The sequence below is a fragment of the Myotis nattereri genome (genome assembly GCF_964212035.1).
Source record: "Myotis nattereri genome assembly, chromosome: 14".
NCBI classification, from domain to species: Eukaryota; Metazoa; Chordata; class Mammalia; order Chiroptera; family Vespertilionidae; genus Myotis; species Myotis nattereri.
In genome coordinates this window covers 44196147-44222873 of record NC_138089.1, presented here as the reverse complement: position 1 = coordinate 44222873, position 26727 = coordinate 44196147, and the positions used below count along the sequence as shown (strand labels likewise).

At 38.7% G+C, this 26727-nt stretch overlaps 1 protein-coding gene across 1 annotated transcript in view; it reads right to left on the bottom strand.

Moving 5' to 3' along the window:
• Nucleotides 1-26727, bottom strand: part of RARB (retinoic acid receptor beta) — a 638244-nt gene that overhangs the window by 602056 nt on the left and 9461 nt on the right. Inside the window, exon 2 of the mRNA XM_081105810.1 lies at nt 5337-5415. The gene's annotated coding sequence lies outside the window, so the exon portion shown is untranslated. The remainder of the gene's footprint in view (nt 1-5336; nt 5416-26727) is intronic.

Below are 26727 nucleotides of genomic sequence, written 5' to 3'. Positions count from 1 at the left end.
ACAACTTCATTGATAAATTAGGTAAATGCCAGTTGAAATCATGAGATATTGTATTACACCAAGAAAGTGTGGAAAAATAAAGAACTTTAGTGGTACAAAGTGATGCTGAATATATAAAACCGCAAGAATGCTTATACACAATATATTATTCCAACATACATACAAGTGACCGAATCATAAACAAGGTAATAATTAACATTAAACTCACGAGTGCAAAGTTTGCATTAGGAAAAGAAAAATAAAATGAAAGGGTACACAGGGATCTCAAAGGTAATGATGACATTCTGTTTCTTAAACTGGGTATGGAATGCAGGGCTTTTGTTTTATTAATGTATTTTAGTATTTGATTATTTTATTAATTTTTCTTGTGTTGGTTGGTTTTTGCTTTATTATTTTGTTACTGATTATTTTATGTGTTATAATTCATTATTTTTCATTAAATATTTATGCTTATTATTTTTCTATTATTTTAAGTATCTTATTCATGATTTTATTATCTTTTATACACATTCTTTCATAATTGTAATTGTCCTAAAAAATATGCTATAAAAATTTAATCTACAGCGCAGAATGGAAATCTTAGATAAAACTCTTCATTATTTCAAAGCAATTAAAGAACAAATGACCCCTATGAAGAAAGATTACAAAGAAGGGTTGCAAGATTTTAAAGGAATCAGAAAGATGAAAATTTAGCTAGCCTAGCTCAAAAAAGAATGGCAGTGTAAAATAAAACTATTACAGAAATGAAATCACAGTAAATCAACCAGACAAGCATGGTAAAAAAAAACCACGGTAACTTGAAAAACAGAGCAAAATGAAATTAAGATGTTCAAATGGAGAAAAAGATTAGTGATGCCTAAGTCAGATTAAGGTTATACAAGAAAAGCACACATTATATCCTTAAGAAAATGAGATGCTGAGACAAATATTCAAATGATTTCAAATAATTTTTTTTCTGAAATAAAAGGAGGCCTGAACCAACAAATGAAAAGTGTATAGTGGATGTTCGCAGGGGATGGGGATTGGTGGAAAAATACAGAATACATGATCATCACTAGAGCATATCTTTGTAAAGTCACCAGATTCAAAGAAAAAAAATAAATAGGCGGGCAGCCAATGAGATGAATAAAAAGACAAATTTATTCCAGATTGGAAATTTAATACTGCATTGATGACAATTCTCCCTGAACTATAATTATAATTCAAATTTGATTCCAATTTCCAAATGAGAAAAAATAATAGACAGGTGTGAACAGCCAGGAGAGCGCTGAAAACAACAAAAAGAGTAAGGAAAGGGACTATTAAAGCTTATTATAAAGTTTTAGTAATTAGTGGATCAACATATGCACTTATGGAACCAAATAGAGTAACCAGACATAGACACAAATGGCAGAGTACATCACAGCAATAGGCCAAAAAATGGCTTACCAAAAGAGATTCTTAAAAATTAGATGTTATACTGGAGCAGTAAAATGAATTTCTTTCATTAGGTTAACTCTGCTAATGTAAATCTGTCTATCTTATCTGGAAAGTATTTTGTCCATATGAATGAAGTTTCCTTTTTGACTTAGTGATCTAGAGTTTCCATTTCTAGGAAGCCATCCTAAAGGAATAATCAGTATGAACACAAATATGGTTATATTTGTTGTTTGCTTATTCAATACAACAACTAGAAATAGTTTAATGTCTATAAAAAGAAATGGTTCTTATATGCTACCATACATCTACATAATGGACTATATGCAGACTTTTTTTTTAAAAGTCACAATTTCAAAGAATATTTAATGACAGGAAAATGTTCTTGTGTAAAGAACTGTCAACTTACAGAATGATTCTAATTTAGAAGAGGAACACATTAATATGTATGTGTACATTTCAAAGAAAGCTGAAATGTTTTGTGAGTGATTCATCTTTTTTATCCTTTTTCTCTGATGGAGGAGAGAATGTGGCTGTGGTCAGTATTACAAGTATTATAAGTAGTAAAAAGGATTAAGTAGTGGCATCCTGCCTGCAGCCAGGACATTGCTGGTGACTGTGTGTATGCTCACAGCTAAGTGTGGGGGTGAAATGAATACCTTTAATATGACAGCAGTCAAAGGAGGAGAGGGGAGAAGTTGATAAAATGCTGCTACTTTTCGAAGTAAGAAAAAAATAAAATCCAGGAGCAGAGACAGATTGAAAAGAGTCAGAGGATAGAGGGAGAACTTGAAGGGTTGAGGTCCCTGAGGAATTGGGAAAGGGTGGCGCCAAGAGCATAGGGTGTGGGACTAGCCTTAAGCATTGCAGGGAACCGTCCCTTAGTCCCTTCCCCACATGCCAGCAGGAAAAGGGGAGACGGAATTTTCAGGGTGAGCAAGAAGTTCAGCTTCTTTATTTTTTTGGTAACTTCAGTTTTATCAATAAAGTAAGGGGTAAGACTATCAAATAAGATTAGACAGGTTTAATGTTTGGGACATGAGAAAAGTGGAGAAAATAATAAAGCAGCAGTTTTTTAAAAATTAAGTCAAACTTTTTACTAATTCAAAGTATATCCCCGCCCCCTCCCGCCAATTAGTGGAAACTGATGGTGTTCTCTAATTATGCTGGATTTATGAACAGGCTAGATGTACACGAGATTTTATTCCCTATTCTCTATTTTGGCATTCGCTTCTTGATGCTCTCTTTCACCTAACCCAAGTTACGCTGACATGATCTTTGACTTCCCACGGAGAAGTGTTCATTTTAACTGGCAGGCAAATGATATTACCCTCTGAAGGCCCATCATGCTAAATGACCATTAAACCATTACACTTAAGAACTGCCTCTCAAGATAGAGATTTCCAAGTGCTTCACAGGGTATCACTGTTTAACTCTCAGCATTTTATAGACAGGGAAATGTCATCACCAAGCTCACATGAACTCCTCTGGTTATAAACAAAACATCTGTGGCTGGTTAGCTCCCTTGGTTGTTTCATCCATGAAGTTAAATGACCAAAATCTTGAACGGGACCCTTGTAAAGCTCGGTTAGGAAGGTTCTCTTTATAAGCCATTCATTTGCAGCCCCAGTTCGATGAGTTGTCTCCCATAAGGGGCCCCTGATTCAGACAATGTATGGCTGCCATCACCCCATCAATCAGCCTCCTCTCTCCTTATTCCTCAACAGGCCTCCTCCATGTTCACCAGGCTCTTCTCCTTTCCGGCTACCCTGCCCTTATACCTTTCCCCAAGTCCTTCCTTCCACTCTGATTATTCTGTTCCCACCCAACCCCTCTGTACTTCAAAATTTGCCTCAATTTCACTGCAGTCCAATATTTTTCTCCAGTAACTCTAGTCTTCATGAGTGTGTATGTAGATGAATGACCACCCTTTGTATCAATATTCTACGATTTAATTCACAATTACATTTGGTTTGAGAGTAAAGTTGCTCAAGAGCATGTAATGCAGGTATCGCACAATATAATGCAAAAAGAAGCTCTGCTTTCTATTTCAAGTTCAGTACTTCCTAGCTGGGTAATCTTGGACAATGCATCTGATCTCTTTGGACAGTCATGTCATCATGTGAAAGATGAAAAACCATACAGATGTAATTTTCTACCTTATACTTTTTAATCACTTCAGTCTTTATTATCACTCAATAAACACTTGATGACTGATGGAATCCTATTAATAGATAATACAAATCTATAACAACAGTGCAAAAAAAATCATATGCACAAAATCCCCAACCCTATGGACAATGTAAGCCACCAGAAACAGTTCTTATTCTTTTTGTTCTTATCCTCAGCCATATTTTTGAAGTTGTGAAGTAGTGCTAATTTTGACACATTCACTTACATTTTTAAATCTTCAGTTGACAACCATCTTCAAGCCATAACTTCTTGTACTTGGACTTGCCTACACTGATGTATACCTATATTCAAATAATCCAAGTGTTTGAAACAAAACCTTTTAATCACAGCAAAGTAATAAATAAAATATAAAGAAACCTTTTGCCATATGACCTGTTCAAAAGCAGCCGCCAAGCCTCCACCTCCCTCAAGTCCTGCTAACTACTAAAAAAGCTAAAAGAAGGCTAAGAGGGGATGGAAGCAGGTGAAAGGCCACTGGCTGGGAAGGTGGAATGGGTAGGATGTAAGGAAAGGGTAGGATGCAAGAGGTGTGTTCTAAGCTCTCATAGCATCAACACCCAAAATGCCCCCATGTGTTTCATATTTGACACCCCTTCCTTCTCCCATAATGCACAGGTGAAGATATGTTCTCTGAGCCTTTGAGACACCAACTCTCTTGACTTGGGCCCAATTCTCTTTGGGAAACCATTACTGGAGTATTAGGCTATTAAGTCTGCAATGTTAAGGCATACAAGTTAAGCAGAGATCTGCAGGACAACTTGTCTAGTTTTAGTGATCTAATTCAGATGCTAGCAAACTACAGCCTGCAGGACAAATCCAGCACTTTAAAAAAAGTTTCCAGACTTTAGCTGGGGAAAAATAAATTCACGACACCTGAAAATGTAGCCTTCAGATTTCAGTGTCCATAAATAAAGCATTAGTGGAAATATCATACTCTCTCCATTACCTATTGTCAAGGGCTGCTTTGCTTCAATGGCAGAATTGAATAATTGTGACAGAAGCTGTATGGCCTACAATATTTACATTCTGGTCCTTTACAGAAAAGTTTGCACACATCTGATCTAAACTCCGAAATCTGCCACTCCCAACACAGCATATAAAGCACATGTTTTAGATTTTAATATCTTTGCATATTTCACCCTGAGAAACCTTCATGATTTAGCAAAGCACACTGATGTTAGCTGAATTTAGGATTGTGTAGAACATGCTGAACCAGAAAGATCTAGAATTCTAAATCCCACTTAGAATTGCCAGAATACAGCGGCTTGAGACCAACATCCTCTCAGGTGAGAGAGCTGCCTTAGAGCGTTCTGTTTAACCTCCAGGTGAGTACAATAACAGCCCACCTGAGGTCATTCTAATGTGAATTCATTAAAACTGTACAAGATGAAGTACAGACTAAGCTTTTCTTACACCATGAGGCTTTAAGACAATATTCCACCACCCGGCATCCATCTTCACTTTATCCCTAGTAACTCATGTTCCCCCTCACAGGCAAACTGTCCAACCCATAGAACCCAAGTGTTTCAGGAGATACTTCAATATAAAACAGGGCAGCAACACCAATTCTTTTCTCTGAGCTCTTCCTGGGCAAGAAACTATTGCTATGGTTAAGACAACTAGAATACATATTCCCAAACCCAGGTAAGGCCAATTACAAAGGGAAATGCTCAACATAACTACTGATAAGAGGATGAGGAGCTAAAAGAGAGTAGATCTGAACTTACCTCCGGTCTGTAGGTCCTGAGAACAAGTCTCTAGATGAGAAGGTTGGGTGACAGTCTCTTTATGGTGATGGTCAGAATCCTGCAAGAGAAATGGCCTGCATTTATCAGTCTTAAATAGCACAATGCGGAAAAAATAAATTTAATTTTTTAATTATTTTTAGAGCATTTCCCTGGCCTCACAATACCTCCTTTCCATGATGTGAAGAACCTATGAAGAACCACCAAGCTCCTTTGCTAAATCTTGAACCAACCTGGAACATCTCCACTGACGTTGTGATCACCCGGAGGGAGGAAACCAAGTGAGGGTGTGAAGCCTGTTTGTGCTGAGCTTTATAGTCACTGGGCTCAGGTGTGAGCACTGCCACTTGACTATGCAAAAGAACTCACAAAGGTGGTGGCCATTAATATACTGGTGCATCTACCACGAGCACGGATCTGTGACTACATAGCAAATTGAAAGCAGATTCAACTTCTGCTAAAATTCAGATCCATGAAGATGGAAAGAAAAAAAGGAGAGAGAGAGAGAGAGAGAGAGAGAGAGAGAGAGAGAGAGAGAGAAGTGAAAATTCACCAAAGCTGTAGAGAAAATGCCCTTTCATTATTTAGTTGCTGAGTTATACTTGACAGTTCATGATGATGGCCAAGAGTGGAATTGAAAACACCCAAACAGCTTTGTTCTCTTATGCAGTCTAGGTATTATAAGTTAGTTACACTGATCACTAAGATATATACAGAGGCAATTTAAGGAAGTTAAAAATATTGGATGTGGCAGTTCATTTTGTATCATAGCTTGTCTATTATACTCTTGCTTACCTCACAGTGCAGGCCCATGTAACATTTACATAGCACACCTCACATTTTACAGATTGCAGAATTGAGGATTAAAGGGATTTTGGTTTGTTTCAAAGTTTTTAAGAACTTTTACCTTCCAGGATTAGGTACTACATAGTCACCAAGCTTCTCCCCCACTACTTATCCACCAAGAAGCATTTTGAATTAAAGTTGCTCTTAGGATTGTCAGAAAAAAATACAGGATGCTCAGATAAATTTGAATGTCAGATAATCAACAAATACATTTTTAGTATATATACACTATTAATTTTGGACATAATTATGCTAAATAGATGTTTGTTGTTTATCTGAATTTCAAATTCAGTTCTGTATTTTTATTGTCAAATTGGGGAACCCTACTTGCTTCTCTTTGGTCTAATCTGCAATCAATTCAGGAATATTCACTTGTGATCATTAAACCTCAATTTAAGACATGCTTGGAGATAAGTTATTTAGCTTCCCTGCCAGAAATTAAGAAAACAGAATTATATTCTCTGAGTAAAAGACCATTTAGAAGATAAGAATTTCCTATTTTTTTAAAGAAATATATTTTAATGATTTTTTTACAGAGAGGAAGGGAGAGGGATGGAGAGTTAGAAACATCGATCAGCTGCCTCCTGCACACTCCCTAGTGGGCATGTGCCCACAACCATGGTACATGTCTTTGACCAGAATCGAACCTGAGACCCTTCAGTCCACAGGCCAACACTCTATCCACTGAACCAAACCGGTTAGGGCAGTGGTTGGCAAACTGTGGCCCCTTGAGTGTGGCTCTTCCACAAAATACCACATGCGGGCGCACATGTACAGTGCGATTGAAACTTCGTGGCCATGCCTGGACCTCTTGAATCCACAGGAGGGAGATTAAGGTAGAAAACCTTGCAGTTCAAATCATTGCAGTTTTAAGACTTGGTAAAATTTAATCTTTGAGGTTCCTGGCAGCAAATTAAGGTTGAGCAAAGTAACTAAAGAGTAAAACATGTTGAGAAGTAGTTTATTTTTAATAGCTGAAAATGGCCCAACACCAAGCATTTAGGTGGAAAGAAACTACTGAATTTCAAAGTTATCATATTAAGTTATCAAAGCATCATGCCACAGACAAGTAACTCATCAGGAAGATACGAATTGAGTGCAATGTAAAAATGAACAAAACTATAAATAATTGGGTACAAGGAATCTTTTGCCTTTAACCAAACTCAGGGACATTATGGTGCACATAATACCATATGAACCTTAGAGTTACTTTCATTACACAATGGATCAGAGTGAAGTGTTTCTATGTCTCAATATTATTGATTGGCTTGAGCAAACCAAAAAGGAATTAGTTCCCTCTGACTAGTCTCCTGAATGTTCAACCCAGAAAGCCTAACCACAGAGTTAAGAACCCCTCAGTATAATCCCCATGATAGGTCTAAAACTTGGCCTCTCCTTGAGAAGGCCTTGAGCCCTCGTGTGTTAATTTTCATACCTGGAAAATTCCATTTCTATGACATTTCAAAAATAAATGGAGACCAGCATACAAATATATGAGCAGAATGAAGATTCTCAAAATAGTGTTCATATTCAAGAATTACTTGGGGAAACTTGTTATAAATCCAGATTAACAATGTCTTATCACAGAAATTCTGATATGGTAGGTCTAAATTTGGGGGGTTTTGTTTTGTTTATAATGCATACAATATTTATTAATCATATACTATGAGCAATGTAATATGCTAAGCATTGACAGTTCAAAAATATGTAAATTATACTATTCCCTCTCAAAAGTTTACCATCACTCAAGCACTTTATTTCTCAGAACTGACCTATAGGGATAGGCATTAATCTGCTTTACAGAAGAGAAAGTCCAACAAGACCACATAATATACTCAAAAACACATAGCTAGTACAAACAGAAGCCAAGTTCAAAAACAGGTAATTACATTCATTCACTCACTCATTTATTCATTATTGTTCTCACCTCTTTTCCAATTATTTTTCTCCTAAACCCCTACACTCTGTCACCCTGGGTTACTTGTTGTCCTTTGAACCTACAAGATATATACCTGCCCCAGGACCTTTACTTTTTCTCTTCTCTATGTCTGAAACATTCGTTGTTATCTCTTAACTCTCTCCTTCAGTCTTTGATCAGTTATCACATCCTCAGTGAGACCTTCCATGACCATATTATTAAAAATGTACTACCCGCCCCTCCCCAGAACACACTATCCTCCTTCTGCCTTCCCTATTTTTCCAAAGTGGAAGTTTAATGGATAAAGTGAAAACGCTCCATCTTACAAATCTTATGTGTAGCACACTAGTCACTCTGAGTGATGTACTAGGATATGTATGTCTACATTGAATAGTTTCTTGCCTGTCTCTATTGCTAGGATGGTGGCTCTCAAACCTTAGCACTTTCAGAATCCCCAGGACTTGTTAAAACACAGATTCCTCATCCCTCTCCCCACCCCAGAGATTTGATTAAAATAATGCTAATAGCACTGATCAGCAGGCCATTTAGAAAAGCCTTGCCCTAGGGCAGTGATGGTGAACCTATGACACGCATGTCAGAGGTGACACGGGAACTCATTTTTTTGGTTGATTTTTCTTTGTTAAATGGCATTTAAATACATAAAATAAATATAAAAAATGTGTCTTTCTTTTACTATGGCTGCAAATATCAAAAAATTGTTATATGTGACATGGCACCAGAGTTAAGTTAGGGTTTTTCAAAATGCTGACTCGCCTAGCTCAAAAAGTTAGCCATCACTGCCCTAGGGCATGCATTCTCATCTGGGAAGATTCTCCCCCTACATCCTCTCACCTCCAGGGAACAGTTCACAACAGCTGAAGACATTTTTTACTGTCAGAACTGGGGTTAGGAAGCGACTTGGCATCTCCATGAGTAGAGGCTATGGATGCTGCTAAAGATCCTACATTGCATAGGACAACTCCCCACAACAAAGAATTATCACCCCAGATGTCAATAGTGATGGGGTTGAAAAATTCTGCCCTAGAAGAATGCTTCTCAAACACCCTCAGGCAGCACCACCTAGAGGACTTCTTCAAATTTGCACTGTCAGACTATACCCCCAAAGTTTCTGCTTTGTTAGGTTGATCCACTGTGGCGCCTGAAAATTTACATGTTTACCAAGTACTCAAGGAAAGGAGATGCTGTTAGTCCAAGGCCCCCACCTGGAGAAGCATGAAGTAGAACAAGTGCTCCATAAAGCAGGGATCTTTGTCTATTTTACTCCTTCCCCAGCAATAGAGCATGGTATCCTATAGTCACTCAAGTTCCTAACTTTTTAGTAACAAATCCCTCTCTCTGTCCTCCACAAGGTGATTCTGACACCAATAATCCTTGAATGACACACTGAGAAAAAGAGTTGTTGTTTTTGTTTGTTGTTTGGACAGCAACTTTGAGATCCCTTCTATTCTTGTTGACTTCTAAGTTCATTTATTGCCAATCAAAGACATCTGATGAGAGTTAAAGGATCAGCCCAGATGCGCCTATCTGCCTGGGGGAGGGGGTGAGAAAGCTCAGGTTACATCTCCACAGTAAGATCTTTACAAAGTAAACAAACTGTCAAATGCAAGTCCCTGCATTTTGTATTCATTTATGATGGAACAAAATAGTCTTACAACCGCCTGCCAAGCAATTCCCATTTTCAAAAACTAAGGCCAGGGAATTCATACACACACACACACACACACACACACACACACACACAGTTCCTAAATATGATGCTTGAGTGAGGTACCTTGCATTTTTAACTCAGTGGGACTCGGTGTGTCTTCTTGAATGTACTTGCATTTCCATAACCACATCTATGACAGTTCTATGATAGTATCTTCCAGGTGCTGCCAATTACCTCTCCTTACATCATTTTCTGGGGGGATATTAAATTCCATTCCTTTTATCCTGTGCCCAAGGCCAACAATGAAGCAGTTGATCTCCATAATTCAAACATGTCTGATATCTTAGATTCAATTGCCCAGTTTAAGACAGGCATTTAATGAAGAACTGGCGAATGAGAAGTTTAATGGCTAAAGTGAAGACACTCCATCGTACAAATCTCTTTTTACTCATGTGGAATGATCAGCCAGGGTTATTGATTTGCATTTTACTGACTGGACTTTCTATTGTTTTCAGATGTTGTATCCCCAGCCGATGCCTGCAGGCTATTCGTTTTCAGGGCTGTCCTGAAAATCCCAAGCCTCCCCTATTGAATGAGGAACTCTGAAACATTCACAAGAGCCAGGAGAATCCAACACATTTCAGAAAGTGCGAAAGCATTTCACTGGGTGTCTTCATTTCACAACAATGAGAATCTAAAGAGAAATAATTAAAATCTTAAAAATGAACATGATCCGCTCTTTACAAAAACAACCAGCATTACTGAGTTATAATTACTTATATATATTTATATGTATATCATTTACATGGAATTCACCTTTTTAAGTGTATATTTTAATGATGTTTTGCATACTTGCACAGTTCTTCAACGATTGCCACTATCTATCATCCCAAAGAGGAAGCTCAAGCTCATTTATAGTTAACAACTACTATCCCCAATCAACACTCATTTGCTCTCCGTCTCTATAGATTTGCCTTTTATGGAAATTCCATATAAATGTAATCATAAAATATGTGGTCTTTGTGCCCGGCTCTTTTCACTTAGCATATTGTTCTGGGGTTCATCTATGCTATAGTATTCATGAGCACTTTATTCCTTTTTACTGAAAAATAGTATTCATTGTATAGGTATATTATAATTTGTGTATCCATTCACCAGTTCACGGACACTTGTCTTATTTTGACTATTATGTATAATGCTGCTATGAACATTTGTGTACACACCTTTATGTAGACATATTTTCATTTCCCTTGGGTAGATTCCTAGAAGTAGAATTTCTGGGTCATATGGTAAATCTATGTGTAACATTTCAAGGAAATGCTGAACTGTTTTCCAAAGTGGCTGTTATCTATTACAATTCTACCAGCAGTCTATGAGGGTTCCAGTTTCTTCACATCCTCTCCAACACTTATTATTGCCTATCTTTTTTACTATAGCCATACCTGGCTCACTCTAAATGTTGAAATAAGAATGATTTCAAATTTGTACCACAAATATAAAAATACATCTCTCATGTATTGAGGGCCTACTCTGGTAATGTTCTTTAAATATATTACTGTTGACCCATCATGAACACAGTGAGATATCACCCGTAGTTAAGAAATAAAGAAATAAGGCTCAGGAAGGTTAAACATTTGCCCTTGAAATCCCAGCAAGCAGATGGCAGAATCTGAATTTCATGCCAGATGTGCATGATACAAAACTTAAATATAAGAGTTATTCATGCAGAAGTGAAGACATATTTGAAACATAAGCATGGACTTCCTCTTATTAATCATGACCAAGACACTTCTGTTAATGTCATCAAAAGAGGAATCAACAAACAGTGAATTCATCTGTTTCAAAACACCACAGATTTTTTTTTGAAGAAACTATACTGAGAAAAACTAAGGAGTTGTAGAAGTTCTAGAGAATAATTTCACTTTGAAATTTTCTCTTCAAATGACAAATCCCACAGTTGTAGTTTTGATTGAAGATTTAACTAGCAAGATATTTATGACAATCAAAACTCAAATGAAACATACTTCATAGCCATGAAATTGCTGAATAGTTTTTATTAACTGCACAGAGTCATTTGCTACTATCTAAAGATGTGAATTCTGACAACTGCTGTTCATGTTTGAGTGCTCAAAACACATTTATTGCCGGTTTCTGGCATCCCGTCTGTGATCGAAGAGTATTGATGTTTCATCTGGCTCATATTCCATTACAAATAGGCTGTTGGCAGAATGGTGGTGGCTAATGTCCGTGGATGCAACTGCTCCAGCTCAAAATCTGTACCCCACTCTTCTCTGGCCTCTTGTTCTACCCACTCTCTTACTGCCAGTCATGACCCCAACTCTATCTGATCTGTTCATTGTCATTCAAAAGCACACCCTCTCTCAAAGTCATATTCTTTTCTGTCTTGGAGATGCTCTGAACACTGACTAAAAATCCTCAGCATTTCAAAACAGATACCTTTATTTCCTTTGGATTCGATATTTACCTAGTTGATCTAGATGGTTTGCTAATGAATACCTGTTTCCCTGTTTTATTTTAGACTACCTGGTGATGTTGATTGTTGCTACTTAAGTATGGTCTACAGACAGACAAAGTCAGCATCCTTTGGGAGCCTGTTAGAAATGCAGAATTTCTCACCTCATCCCTGACCTCCTGGCCAGAATCTGCATTTTAACAATCTGCCCAGATGATTCTTAACTTTAGCTAGATCCTTCACTTTAACTAGCATGGATTCCTAGGTCTAACCCCAGATCCAGAGCCTCATATTACCGAGCTGAAAATCGGCCCTTACCAGGAATAACAGCAAGGAACATTGAGCATTCAGAAAGCACTTCCTTCTCTCTTCATAGGGTTCTTCTCTCTGCCTCCAAACCTACTAAAGCTAGTTTCTTAAACGACAAAAATCTCTTGACCTTGTTACCCGGGTGAGGAAGAGTGCACTATTGTTCACGTTTATCTGCTTCCTCTCCCAGTAGGAGTGTTAAACAGACCCATCCTGTTGAACCCAGATTTGCTTATATGACTTGCTCTGTCCAATGAACTATAAGCAGAGGTGGTAAGGGTCATTTTTAAGTACAAGTTTTAAGAGTCAGTTGATGCCTTGCCTTTCTCTCTCCCTACTATCACAAGACTGGCACTGACCCAGATAGAGGAGGCTCTGTCAGCTTGAGTCCAGAAAGAAGACAAGATAGGGCAGAACCTAAGGCAACTTAGGGAGGGAAAGTCGATTTGCTGCTGAAAGCCACAGAGATTTGAAGTCAGTTTGTTACAGCATACTTTAGCAAAAGCTGACTGATATCCCTTGAAATCACTATCATTTACCACTTCTTCAATGAAAGAAAAACAAACAGGAAAAACATACCTAGAGAAAAGAGTCTTACTTAAAGGTGCCCTTACACTTGAAAACTCTGTTAGATTGTCCCCTTTTCCTCTGCCAATTCTGCCAATATTATTAAAATTATACTTCTCCTAATTTCCAGATACATCCTAGTCGATTTTTACTTAATTACAGCAGGGATCAGCACATTTCTTCTGTAAATGTCCAGATAGTAAACAGTTGGGGCTTTGCAGGCCATATGGTCTCTCACAACTACTCAGCTCTATCATGGTAGCATAAAATTACTCTTAGAACTTCATAAACAAATGGGTGTGGTTGTGTTCCAGTAAAACTTTCCTGGTCCAAGGCTCAAAACTTACAGCTTATTCTTAACTTGTCACACACTCTAACCCCCCCTAAACTAAGCCAGGGATTAAGGACTCACAAAAACCACAGAAATTTCATCTGAAGGGGTCATAGACAGTTTCAACCCTATCATTTTACAGATAAAGGAATTATTAAGCAAACAAATTAAAAAGCCACACCAAAAATAATGTGGTGAAGGCCTAGAGTGGGGCAGGGTCTGGGTGGAAACGGACAAAATGGGCACTAGCCTGTTTGGCTCAGTTGACAGAGTGTTGGCCTGCGGGCTGAAGGGTACTGGGTTTGATTCCTGTCAAGGGCATATGCCTAGGTTGTAGGCTCAATCCCCAGTAGGTGTGTAGGAGGTAGCTAATCAATGATTCTCTCTCATCACTGATGTTTCTATCTCTCTCTCACCCTCTCCCTTCCTCTCTAAAATCAATAAAAATATGTTTAAAAAAAAAAGAAAGGGGCAAAATGGGAGGAAATAGGGGACATCTGTGACACTGTCAACAATAATAACAATAAAATCAGAAGTCTAGTTAATGTTATGTATACCCTGAGCCTTCAATTTATTTTGAAATGCATCATAGAAATATGGGTGTGGCTATGTGGATATTCACTATAAAATTATTTTAACCTTTCTGTATATTTGAAATATTTCATAATAAAATATTGGGGGGAGGGTAACATATACCCAAGCTAAAGAATATATGTCTGAGACATAAGCAATTGATTTGTGAAATATAATCCCACTCGATAAATGTACCATGGAAATTTATTTAACAGCATTTGAAAAACTGATCTAAGTAAGGCCTTGAGACACCAGCTCAAATACTTTCATGTTCATTCAGTAAATACTTTTGAGTCACTACTATTTGTTAGGTACTGGGGCACCTTGGTAAAAAAGACAGATAGGTACCTTGTAGTCTAAAGGAAGACAATAAAAACAGCCAATCCTCAGTGATTTTGAAATTTTCTAAAAAATATTGTCTGTACCATCTATTAGACACTTAATGTTTACCATGTTGTATTTCAGCCTCCTTCATCATGGAGATTGTAAGCACCTTGAAACACAGGGATTCATGCACTGGACCCAGTGTTACATATATTGTACCCAACAAAAGCCTGCTGCCGTGTTTGTTCATAACATGAGAGCTCTGGGTACTACTGTAGGAAAAGGTGTGGCCAAGGTGATGTACCTTCAGATATAAAAGGCACATCTCTAACAACATGCTTCCAGCTGTCATTCAATGGCTAAAGGCAAGTGCCTTTATTACTCTAATTGAGAGTGGCATCAATGAATTTTTGCCCTTTCATAGCCTAAAGAAAGTCAACTATCAAGAATATGATTATACTAGACTTATTGCGGTGATCCTATACTAAAGTATATAACTGTTGAATCACTATATTATACACCTGAAACTAATATAATATTGTATACCAACTATATTAATTAAAAACAAAACTGTGGTCCTAGCCAGTTTGGCTCAGTGAATAGAGCATCGGCCTACAGACTGAAGAGTCCCAGGTTTGATTCTGGTCAAGGGCATGTACCTCAGTTGCAGACTCAATCCCCAGCCCTGGTCCCCAGCTTGATCCCTTTCACTCTCTCAAAAAATCAATGGAAAAATATCCTCGGGTGAGAATTAACAACAAAAAACTATGGCCATATAACAACATACGGTCAATCTTCATTACTCATGGAGTCCCTATTTCTAAATTTTCCCACTCACTAAAATTAACCTGTAACCCCAAAATCAACACTTGCAGCACTTTCAAGGTCACTTGTGAATATGTGCAAAGCTGAGAAAAATTAGAATCACCTCATGCATACATCAGCTTAGGTAGAACAAGGCAGCATTCTGCCTTCTTGTTTCAGCTCTCATACCATAAACAAGTGTCTCCTTCATGGTTTTATTAGTGCCACAATTTTCACACTTTTGTGCTTTTTTTGCTGATTTCACTATTTAAAATGGCTCCCAAGCATAGTACTACAAAGCTGTCTAATGGTCTTAAGTGCAAGTAGGCTGTGATGTTCCTCACAGAAAAATAAATACATGTGTTAGTTAAGCTTCATTCAGGCATGAGTTATAGTGTTATTGGCCACGAGTTCAACATAGTGATTCAACAATATCTATTAGATAGGGCATCTTTGGAATAGAGACAATAATAAAACAAGGTTATGTATTGATCAGTTGACAAAATTGTTGTGACCAGAAGGCCAAAAACCTAACCCTGTATGTCCACTAAGGCCAACTATTCAGTATTCACTAATTTAGGGTTCGAGGTGTCTCTACAGACAATAACTACCATAAATAATGAGAATTAACTATTCATCAAAAACAAATTTACACGTTATCAGAATGTCCTATGACCAGCAGCTTCTTGAGAGCCATCACTAAGCTCTGCCACAGACATAACACTCTTACTTCATCTATGAACAGATAGGCATGTAGCCAGAAAGACCAATTTGTGGGGGGATATAAGCAGAATGAAGTGGATGTCACAAGGCAACAAGCTCAGAGCATACCTATCCAAAATAGAAAGTGAGGAAAAGTCACATAATCAACATCAAATAAATTATTTCTTGTACTCTGGGTGGTCATAAGGAATAGACAGATATACCTACATACAAATACAATTTATGATGCTCTTAAAGGTCACACTAAAATCAGATTTTAAAGTAACTCTCTAGGACATTCTGAAGTAAGAGACAATCAATCATGAAAACAGATGGGATATAGAATGTGCTGCTGTGTTGCAATTAGTAAAGGGGATAGGGATAAAGCAAAACTCATTATGCTGAAAAGCAGAAACACTGCAAATAGCAGAACACCCTGTGGTCCACCACAGCTGTAAACTGAAGGACACATGTACCGCTTGTGAGGCAGAGACAAGACCAAAAGCGACAGAAACACCATCCCAGGTCATTTGCAGAAGCTCAGCTCCAACGAGAAAAAAGCATAAAGGAATACTCAAGCACAATCTAAGAAGTCAAGAGGTTTGAGAATGTCCTAGTCATGGGCCAACAGCAGTCTCCTCTCCTTGTAAAGAACAATTTTTAAAAAGATATTTTGAGTTTGGTGGGTTAAAGATCTATAGACCAGAAGGGCAGATTTATTGATACTATATATTTGAAAGCAAGTCCACAATCCTGAAGCCTTGGAGATGACCCTAAAATTATCCCTGAATTGGGAAGGCAGGGGAGGGTAGGTGAGAAGAGACCAACCAATGAGCTAGTATGCATATATGCATAACCCCTGAATACAGACAATGGGGTGATGAGGGCCTGGCAGGGGTGGCGATAGCAGTGGGCTGGAAGAGGTTAAGGGGGGAAAAAGGAAGACCTATGTAATAAATTCAACAATAAAGATTTTTTTAAAAAACAAAGACAAAAATAAACAAATAAATAAAATTCTCTCTGAGTTTGTCAGGGCTGAGCAGCCATTTGCAGTGTAAGTGGCTATGGGGAACCCAGTGTATTTGCACATTGGCCAATTTTGTATTCCAAGGGTGACATTCCGCCTTGCTATCCACAGACCAGCAGCAGGACGTCAACTGGGGGCTTGTTGGAAATTCAGCTTCCACTTACATGCACTGAATCAATCAGAGCTTGCGTTTTAAGATGTCCAGGTGATTCCCCCTAGAAAGCTGTACCAGCACCAGGCTACACTAAGGGAGACCCACCGTCCGGAGCCTGGTGTATGAACTGTAAGTCTGTGCTGTGGGAAAACTCAGTCCCAGGCAACCTGGACAGTTAGCACCCTATTTATCCCAATACCACAACCACAGGACTTTCTCAAGGGGAAGACTTGAGACACAGCCACGTAGGGATCATTGCACCCTGAAACAATTTCCCAGGCTTTATTTTGGAGGCGCATTTGGTTTTGTGTGGTCCCTACACAAGGAAAGAGGGGCAAGGGTGGACGAATTCATGTGACAAGCTGAGACTTTGAAGAACAATCTGTCTCCACACCCAGTCCTTTTACTCCAGGTCATAACTGCCCAAGGAATCTTGACACTGAGCGGAAAGAGATCAGGAGACGTGCTTCAGGAGCCCAGACCATCTTATAGGATCGGTGGCATCATCACCCGACCTTTCGAAACCAGGGTCGGCGGCTCCAGTGCCCTGGTTTTTAAACTTCAGCTGTGTCCAAATCACCTGCAGGGCTTGTCAACACCGACTGCTGGGTCTCACCCTTGGACCACTGAGGGGGTGTGAGGTTGCGGACTAACATTGTGCATTTCTAATATGTTCCCACAAGATGCTGACGCTGACTAGCTAGCATCACACTTAGTGAACTACTTACACTTCCAGAGGCTCCCAGCTTCTCCATTCTGGAAGAAACAGCTCCCTTTACCCCATGCCCTGTTCTCCAAGACACCAAACCGCAACAATGAAACAATGCAGTAGTTTGCTTCTTAGAGGGTGGATCCCAACTAGCAGCAAACGAATCACATGGGAGCTTGTTAGACATGCAGAATCTCAGACCTGCTGGATCAGGCTGTGCGTTTTGCCTAAAGCCCCTAGTGACCTGCCTGCACAGTGAAGTCTGAGGAGCACTGCATGTAGACTGTTAGAGGTTGTGAAACCTGCATCCTGTGTATAAATACAACTGCTTAATCTCCCCTGAGCCTGTATTGCATGCTCTGCTCTCCCTTCTATTTACATGTTTTATATCATTTTAACCATAAAAGACAGAGAGCATTCATTTTCTTCCAGCTACGCAGATTCATTGGCCCAGTGCATGAAACACCTTCCCTTCACTAGCAAAGACAGAAAGCTCTTGTCTCTGATAGTGAAGAGCCTTTGCACTGGCTCAAGGGACATAGGTCTGCTCTCCACGGGGAAGCAGAGAATCCGGAAGCCTCGATAGTCCCCTTAGGGCCCCTGGACACAGCCAGCGCCTGCAGCCAGAGCTCAGAATCCCGGCTTTGCAAGAGTCTCCGCAGCCTCCGAATGAGGGTGCTTGTGTTGACCGTGGCTCCTAGGAAGGCTTCATTCCTACCTGTGCATCTTACTAAAAAGCAGCGTATTCCCTTCTGCAAATAGGCAATGCTGCCGGCACATTTTCTACCTCCACTTCGGTTTTTCCAGTAACAGGAGGCTGGATACACTGTGATTTCTCCTTTGCATTCCCTGAACTAGATACCAATTCTCCTGCAAATAAAAATCAATAAATAATAGCTAATATCTATGAAGCATAAGCTACATTTCAGGTAGTGTCTTCACTACTTAACATCCATTATTTTGTTTACTCCCCACAACAACCTAGTCGATAGCTCTGATGATGAGTCCTGTTTCACAGACTAGGGAACTGGGACACAGAGCGGCTTATTAACTTGCCCAAAGTCACCCAACAGGCCGATTCCAGAGCAGGCACAGAAATAAGAAAGACATTAAGCCATGATTCTTGTCTTATCTTTTCTCTCCATAAAATTACAGCTTTTCAAAAAAATTGTAATAATGGAAAGGGTGCTGCGTGCAGGAAGGATCCTGTTGCACTGGAGAGAATGTGTCTTTGAACTGGTGAGCCTCCCCGCTTCCTCCTGTGGTCGGCAGGATAATGAAAAGCTCTCTGCCTCTCAGAGGTTTTGTATAAGTCTGTGCTTGTATGTGTAAACCGTAAAAGCACAGGAGGAAGACAATGATCAAAGGGAGGATAATCACCCAAAATAATTCATTAATTCTCACAACATCCTTCTGAAATACAGGAAATTGAGTTTGGATTAATTGTTGGCAACTGTCAAAATGTGGCTTGCCAAGACTCTATTCTTGCTCTTCAGGTGGGTGGAGGGGGGCTTTCTGCTGCAGAAATTTGACTCTCAAGAGGGGGAGGGAATGTCAAACTTCTCAAGGGAGTCGTAGGAGAAAGAAGCAAAAGGAACAGGACAGTTCTTTTTATTATTACTGCAGCAATGATGAATGGATGATCACCAAACTGGGCACCCAGCTAGATTGCATTTCCCAGCCACCTTTGCAGGTAAGCATGGCTACGTGAATCCATTTTTGATGGAATGTGAAGTGAGCAGAAGTCCTGCATTCCTCCTCCAGTTCTACCCCATAAATACCTCCCATGCACGACCCTGTCCTCTTGCCACATCTGCCAACTGGAGGCAAATTTCTAGGGTAACTAGGAAACCACAAATGGAAGACCCAGAGCCTATGTCAGCCTGGGTCCCTGAATGACTGTATGAACCTACTGCTTCTCCTCAGTCCAAATATGCCATAATTACACTCTTATCTACATCTTACATAAGATCAAATTTTATTAAGCCACTAAGATGTGAGGATTTGTCTGTTATCACAGCTGGTGTTAGCCAAACTACTAATACTGATCAACATGTTCTTTACCCCCAAATCTGTTGTATGCTAAATATGTCACTCAGATTGCTGCAAATTCTCATGAATAAAAGATTCCATCTAGGTTAGAAAGAAAAAAATCCTTAAAAGAATTAGAGGCCATTTTACTCTTATATGTGTGTTAATCGGATCCTTCCTGTCCTAATTCCTATCTGGGATCAGCCATGTTGGGTAAATAAGAGTTTGGATCGCTGCATAGGAGAACAGAAAAAAAAAACTTGCAGCAAAAGCAGAGCAGTTTGCTGAAGAGGAAGATAAAGACATCGGTCATTCTGAGTCCATCAGAATTCCAAGGCTAAAACAATCATACAGTAAGGTGGGATGGCTCCAAAAGAAGCCTTCTAATGACATTTTTGCCAAGACTGGTCATGGAAGGAAGGAGAAAGGAGTGTGTTAGAGGGCTAACTCACTGGGGAGGCAGATTCCAGATCTCATGGGTCCTGGGACCTTGGTATGAACTTCACTGAAATACACTCTAGTATAGGTGTCTAAAATGTGATCTAAAACGTATTTATCACAATTTTACAGGTCAGAGAAATCCCATATTTGATTTGTTCAAGGTCATGCAGTACAATTCATTTCCCAAACCTTCAAGAACCTAGTTTCCTGTTTCTCACGCTGCCCAAGACAGTGACCTCTCTCTCCATTCCATTTTTCTCTGGGTAATATGAGCTCCCAGGATACCTCCTACTGCACACACCCTATGCCAGCCTATGAACCAGCACCTTAGCAATTTGAAACCCTCAAACAAATAGAGACATTTGGAAACCTAGCCCAGTTAGGCACAGAGGTGGGGAAATATAACCCTGATGCAATGCCCTTGGACCTACTCCTTTGTCCCTGATAAGCAAGAAAGACATCACCAAAAGAACACTGCCCCCCAAGCTTTGTGGCATCAGCCTTGCCAAGGGAGGGTAAAGAAAGAAGAAAGGCAGCTCCCTGTCCTTTGTCCTGGATACACGCATTTGACAGGCTTTCAGAACCTCAGCAGATCTCCTGGCAAGAACAGTAGTGAGCAAACCCCTCCTCCCCATTGGGCATGGGTAATGCTTCCTGGCAAAGACCTCAAGCACATTCATCTCTCTCCAGGCCCTTCTAGGGCTGCTGTGCATCTGCAGAACAGATGGGAGAGTCTGCTTGTCTGACTGTTGGCTGTTTTATTTCACTCAATAAACATTTATTGAGGCTCTACTTGTGCCAGGCCCTATGCTGAGGGATGTTCCATCGGTGTGTGTGGAAGTGCACATTCATTTATCTGCCCCAAGGTCCAGATGCTGAGAGAATCCCTTGAGCATGTCTATCCCCACAGACATCACCAAAACAACAGGTGAACGGTGAAAAGAAATGAATAACCAATAGCACAGTGGATAGGATTTTTCAGGAAAAAAAATGGCGTGGTCCATCTCAGCGCCTCTCAAACTTTGCTGTGCACACAATCACGTAGAGAACTTGTTAAAAAGCAGGTTATGACTCAGCGGGTCCAGGGTTGGACCAATATTCCGCATTTCTAACAAGCTTCTTGGTGATGCTGATGCTGCTTGTCTGAGGACCACATTTAGAGCAATCAAAGGCTTCCCTCATTTTCACACTGCTCTGATAGGTTATTTTGCTGTTGTGTGGGCAGGTAGAAGGTAGGTCTTTGATTCAAATCGACATGTGCTCATGAAGGAAATGAGTGTGTAGAACTCTCTTTATAAGGAGGCTATAACATGCCAGGTACTTTGCCTATTTAAATTCAACAAATTATCACAGGTAGGTGCTGCTGCTACATCTCTTACTGGTCAGAAAAAAAAAAAAAAGCAGAGCAATGAAGTTACTTGTCTGTGGTCCCACAATTAGCAAGTAGTAAAGGTAAACATTTGAGATTAAGTCTCTCTGGTTTTTCAAATCCATGTTTTAAGCACTCCCCGAAGCTGTCCTCTTACCCATTTAGGTTGACTTCTATCTGAAAATAGGCTGTTGGAAGTGCCATAGATTTAGAAATGAGAGTTGCCTTCATATGGGCCTTGAAACCCAATAAAAAAAATTATTTGATTCTTTGCTTAGCAGCATTGCTCAATTAATCCAATTTTTTAAAACATAGCTATCATTAAAACCTCTAGGTGGATAAAAAAAAACAACACACCACCAAATTAGCTGATTTTCCCCTTCTGGCAATTACTGGACAGCAACCAACAGGTATCAGTATGTGGAAGGTGATGGATTTTTGCCACATCACAGCAAAACAATAATAAGAGGCCAAGGGTGAAATTCCTCCTACCACAAGAAGAAATACTGTGAGGACTGTTTACCAGGAGGCCTTTGGCACAACCCAGCTCAGCAGTCCCTAGAGAATGCACGTATGAGGATCGCCATGGCAGCTCCGCCAAGTATTCAAAATATATTGGGTTTCATGCTTAAAGAATTATGTTTATCGTTTCCTCTAATCAAATTTACTTCACAAAATAAAGAGTGATCTATCACTCTGAAGTTCTGGGAAGAAAGGAGTGTCAGAAAGCTTACGAAATAAAGTATGTGTTAAAGAAAATGGGTACAGAGTGGGTTCTTAACTGAAGGGAGGATGTATGGCCCCTCTTAACTGACGAGAGGAAATTGTGACCTCAAAAAAGCACCCATGATTTCTCAAGAGAACTATTACTTAATAAAATCTCCACAATAACAATGAATAACAGCCTGCCAAAGAATATAAATAGAAAAGGATTTAATATATATCCCATAGTCGTGAGATTATTGGCCAAGGGAGTCTGGTGCTAATAAGATAACTCCCTCAACCCCCAAATCAAATTCCCCACAAAATAATATTCATATTTCTAACTCTTATAAGGAGAGAAGGTAATCCTCTATAATTTACAGCTCAATTTGAATTTATTTTTCTATAAGGAAAATAAAGATCTCAAAATGATAAAATAATTTCATTTTGAAGTAGCTTTTAATATGCTGATCTAACTATAGCTCTGAATTTATAATGGGATAGTTTCTATGTTTTATATATAAATATAATGAATCTCTGATAAGAACAAAAAATGAAAATAACCTGAATTATTCCCCATCATCTGCTTATTTCCATAAATGTAGCCAATCTTGGGCAGTCTCAATCTTTTCCCTCCTTACTTTATTCTATTATGCTCACGAATGTTGCTCAATAGAAAATCGAACTAACAAAAATGAAGAATTCTTAATGCATCATTAGGCCTTTGGAGCACAAAAATAGATGACATCAATTAAAAACAAAGATCCAGAAAGATATTTTCTGTGTTCTAATTATTACAACTAAAATAATGGACAGTTTTCAATAAGTTCTTTCATGTATAAATTTAATTACTAGCTCCATGCTATAATATAAAAGACAACAGAGATAAAAGTCACAAAATATATCCATTAATAAATACATTTAAGATAATAATTTCTAAAATTTGTATATTTTATGAATTCTCAACCTATTTCTCATCCATTACTATTCCTATGTAAAACTGCTGTTTATAATTAAGAAAATTTTTGCTAATAATTTCATTAATATTAAATAACTTTATTAGTTTTTATTTATTTTTATATTAGAGCAAGATATTAGGATTAGATATCTTTCAAAGCAAGACATTAGGATTAGAATAATGTAATTTATTTGCTTTCTGTTACTCTAATTTTTCTATTCATCTAAAATATCACAATAATATTCAATTTTGATGTAAAGGGTTATTATATAGTTGCTTTAATTTTTTTCTTTGAAATCTAGTTCTTAGAGAACTTAGCAAAATACTATATGGTATTTCACAGTTACTAAAACTGCAACAACACACCTTCTGGACTATCCTACATTAATTAAGGACTTCCTGATTCACTACAGCAGTTGGAGAAGGTTATAGTGACACTCGCTCATCTAAACAGAGGTTCTGAGCAATTACCAACACAGGGCCATGTGCTGTGACTGAAGAACAGGGCTGGCACATGCTTTTTTATATATGATCTACATTGGTGTTACCACTGGGGCTGGGGAAGGTAGATTCCTCCTTTTCCAATTGTATTTTGAAATCTTATATAAGTAATCCTTTTAGAAATGTGACTGAAGGTGGAAATTTTGGAAAACAGCCATGGAATTGTTCAATTGAGTATACAATAACTGAAGTTCCGGAAAGCAATAGGGAGACATCTGGTTTGTGTGGTTGATTGTTTTTGTCTTTTAGAACATCTCCCGGATGCTGATCTCAAGCTAAAATATGTTTCAATGATTATTCATTTAGGATGTCTTCCTGGATTCTCTCCCCAAACTACTGCCCCACTGCTCTCCACCATACTTTCCAAGAAATTGAATCAAGGTGTGTATCACAATGTATGATGGTGTTTATCGTCCTGGCTAGAAGAATTACAACATACTGGTTAGGAACTGTGTCATCGGTTTGTGTTTGTATTTAGTTTTTGTCCCCTGAACCTAGCATAGCTGAAAGAGGATAGATACTCAATAAACACTTATTAAATGATTCAGTAGTGGCTGTGCTGAGTGTCATCTTCACATTTTTCTTTGCTCTTACTCATGGCAAACCAAAAAAATAGCCCAGTAGGGGAAGTAGCAAGTACTAACAATTCAGATTCCAAATCTATGAAAAGCGTTTATATACATTGCCTCAAACAATCATTTCAAGATCATTATGAGTTAGAAAACTTGCTTTTCTATTTTGTCCAAAGGGAATGTAAAGATCAGAGAATTTAGTTGTATGTCCCATAGTCACATGGCTTGGCTGGAGTGTTGTCAAAGCAGCACTGTATTCAGGTCCTGAGGCGCCAAGTCTAAATAAAAGTTTTGCCTCATCTAATAAGGGGCAGATAAACATGGTCCTATCTAGGCAGTTACACATTCTGTCATTTTTAAATCCACAGCCTGAGAATTGATAGCAACTGATAAAATGTCGGGTGCCCAAATCTAAAATCTTATAATAATAACTCAAGTGCTTTAAATGCATCAGTCTGTTTAATCTTCACAATTACCTCTGAGTTAGGTGTGCGTGATTCCATTTTGCAGGTGAGAAAACAGTCTTAGAGAAGTGAAGTTATCTTGCCAAGGGTCACACATCTAGTGAGTGGTAGAGCCCTAATTCAAGGTCCTATTAGTTTGACCCACAGAACTATGCGCTCAGCCATGATAGCATCAGATGCCCTGCTCCTACTAAGAGACATATATAAAATCCCTAAGAACTTCAGATTCAATTTGTACAATAAACTTTTTCAGTCTCTTCCTGTTGTTTCATACATTGTAAAATATTAAAAAAAAAAAAAAAGAATAGTCTCCCTGTCTCTAAAGACAAATGTAATGTTGTTTCAATCAGGGTCTGTGCTTGAATTATCCAAACTATCCCTTCACACTCTTCCTATATCCAAACTATCCCTTCACACTCTTCCTAATTCAGTGGATGATTCATCACACTCTACCCTGATACCTTTCATTTGTGTGAACATGAAGAGTCTAAACCAAGAAAATGATATTCTAGACACTTGTGTGAGGCTCAAGACTTGGGAAACAGAATTATAGCATTAATTACCTTCTTTATTTGTTTGGTTTTTATTTTTTACTCTGGGTTAAAAAAAGTTAAAAGACTACTAAAGGCACCATTACATCTGGAAGCTAAGCCCCAAATTTCCTAATCTTACTATATTTGAGTGCTTTAATATCTTGGTCAATGCCAATTCTTAAATTGAGTATTTTCTATCATATCGAATACTTTTTTTACTCAAACATGCACTTTACTCAGTATGAATAAAACCATGAGTTGCTGACTGGTAGCCCACATGTCCAATTTAGTCCCCAAATACATTTGGGTACTCCTATTATTTTCAATTTTGATTTTGTTGGCATAAAAAGAAAACCTGGAGATTTCACACAGATGTCCAGATTCTAGCAAAAATCCAGATTTCTAAATCTCCTTTTCAAGTCAGATATTTGTCATTACTGGACTGAAATTGCTCCCCAGCAAAGCAAGTACCTAGAACTAAAGTAGGGCTCCCTCCTGAAGGTTCTCAATCCACAGGATTGCCACACATCCAGGCTGCCTTCCTTCTTGACTCCTCCCACCTGAAGGCCTTTGAATGTTGCACTCCAGGATTGAAAGTCCCCTTGATGATTTAAGCTTGCTTTTTAGAAGCCATGTCTTACAAAATTAAATATTTGAGTTTTGTTTTCATACTGTAGGTTTCTTTAATCTGCAGTGGCTCTGTTACAGAATCTACTAGAGAAACACCATTTTCCACTTCACCAAAAGTTTATAGTTTTCCAATCAATCTAGTTGACAGGTCATATAGTCTGTCTCAGTTGACAAGCATATTTCTCAGAGGGAGATCTGACAGGCTCTGTGATAGACAAAATTTTGGGCCCTCTGCTATCACTCCTGTGAATACTCTACCTTACTTGGCAAATGGGACTTTGCAGATCTAATTAAGATTACTAATCAGTTGGCCTTAAAATAGGGAGATTACCCTGAATTATCAGGCTGGGCACAATCTAATCACAGAGGCCCTTAAAAAGCGAAGAACTTCCCCTGGCTGAAGATAGAAGAGATGTGGGGTAAGGGAAATCAGGTATATCTGAAGCTTGAAAAGAACTGAACTTACCATTGCTGTTTTTGAAGATGTGTCCATGAGCCAAGAAATGTCTCTAGAAATTGAGAACAATCCTCAGCTGACATCATGAAAGAAATAGGGACCTCAGTTCTACAACCATGTGGAACTGAATCCTACCAACAACTTGGATGAGCTTGAAAGCAAATTATTTTCTAGAATCTCTAGATAAAAGTGCAAACTGGATAAGACCTTGATTTGTATAGCCTGGTGAGACTCTATGCAGAGTACTCAGCCAAGCCTGCCTGGAATTCTCACCCATAGAAATTTATTAGACAGTACATTTGTGGAGGG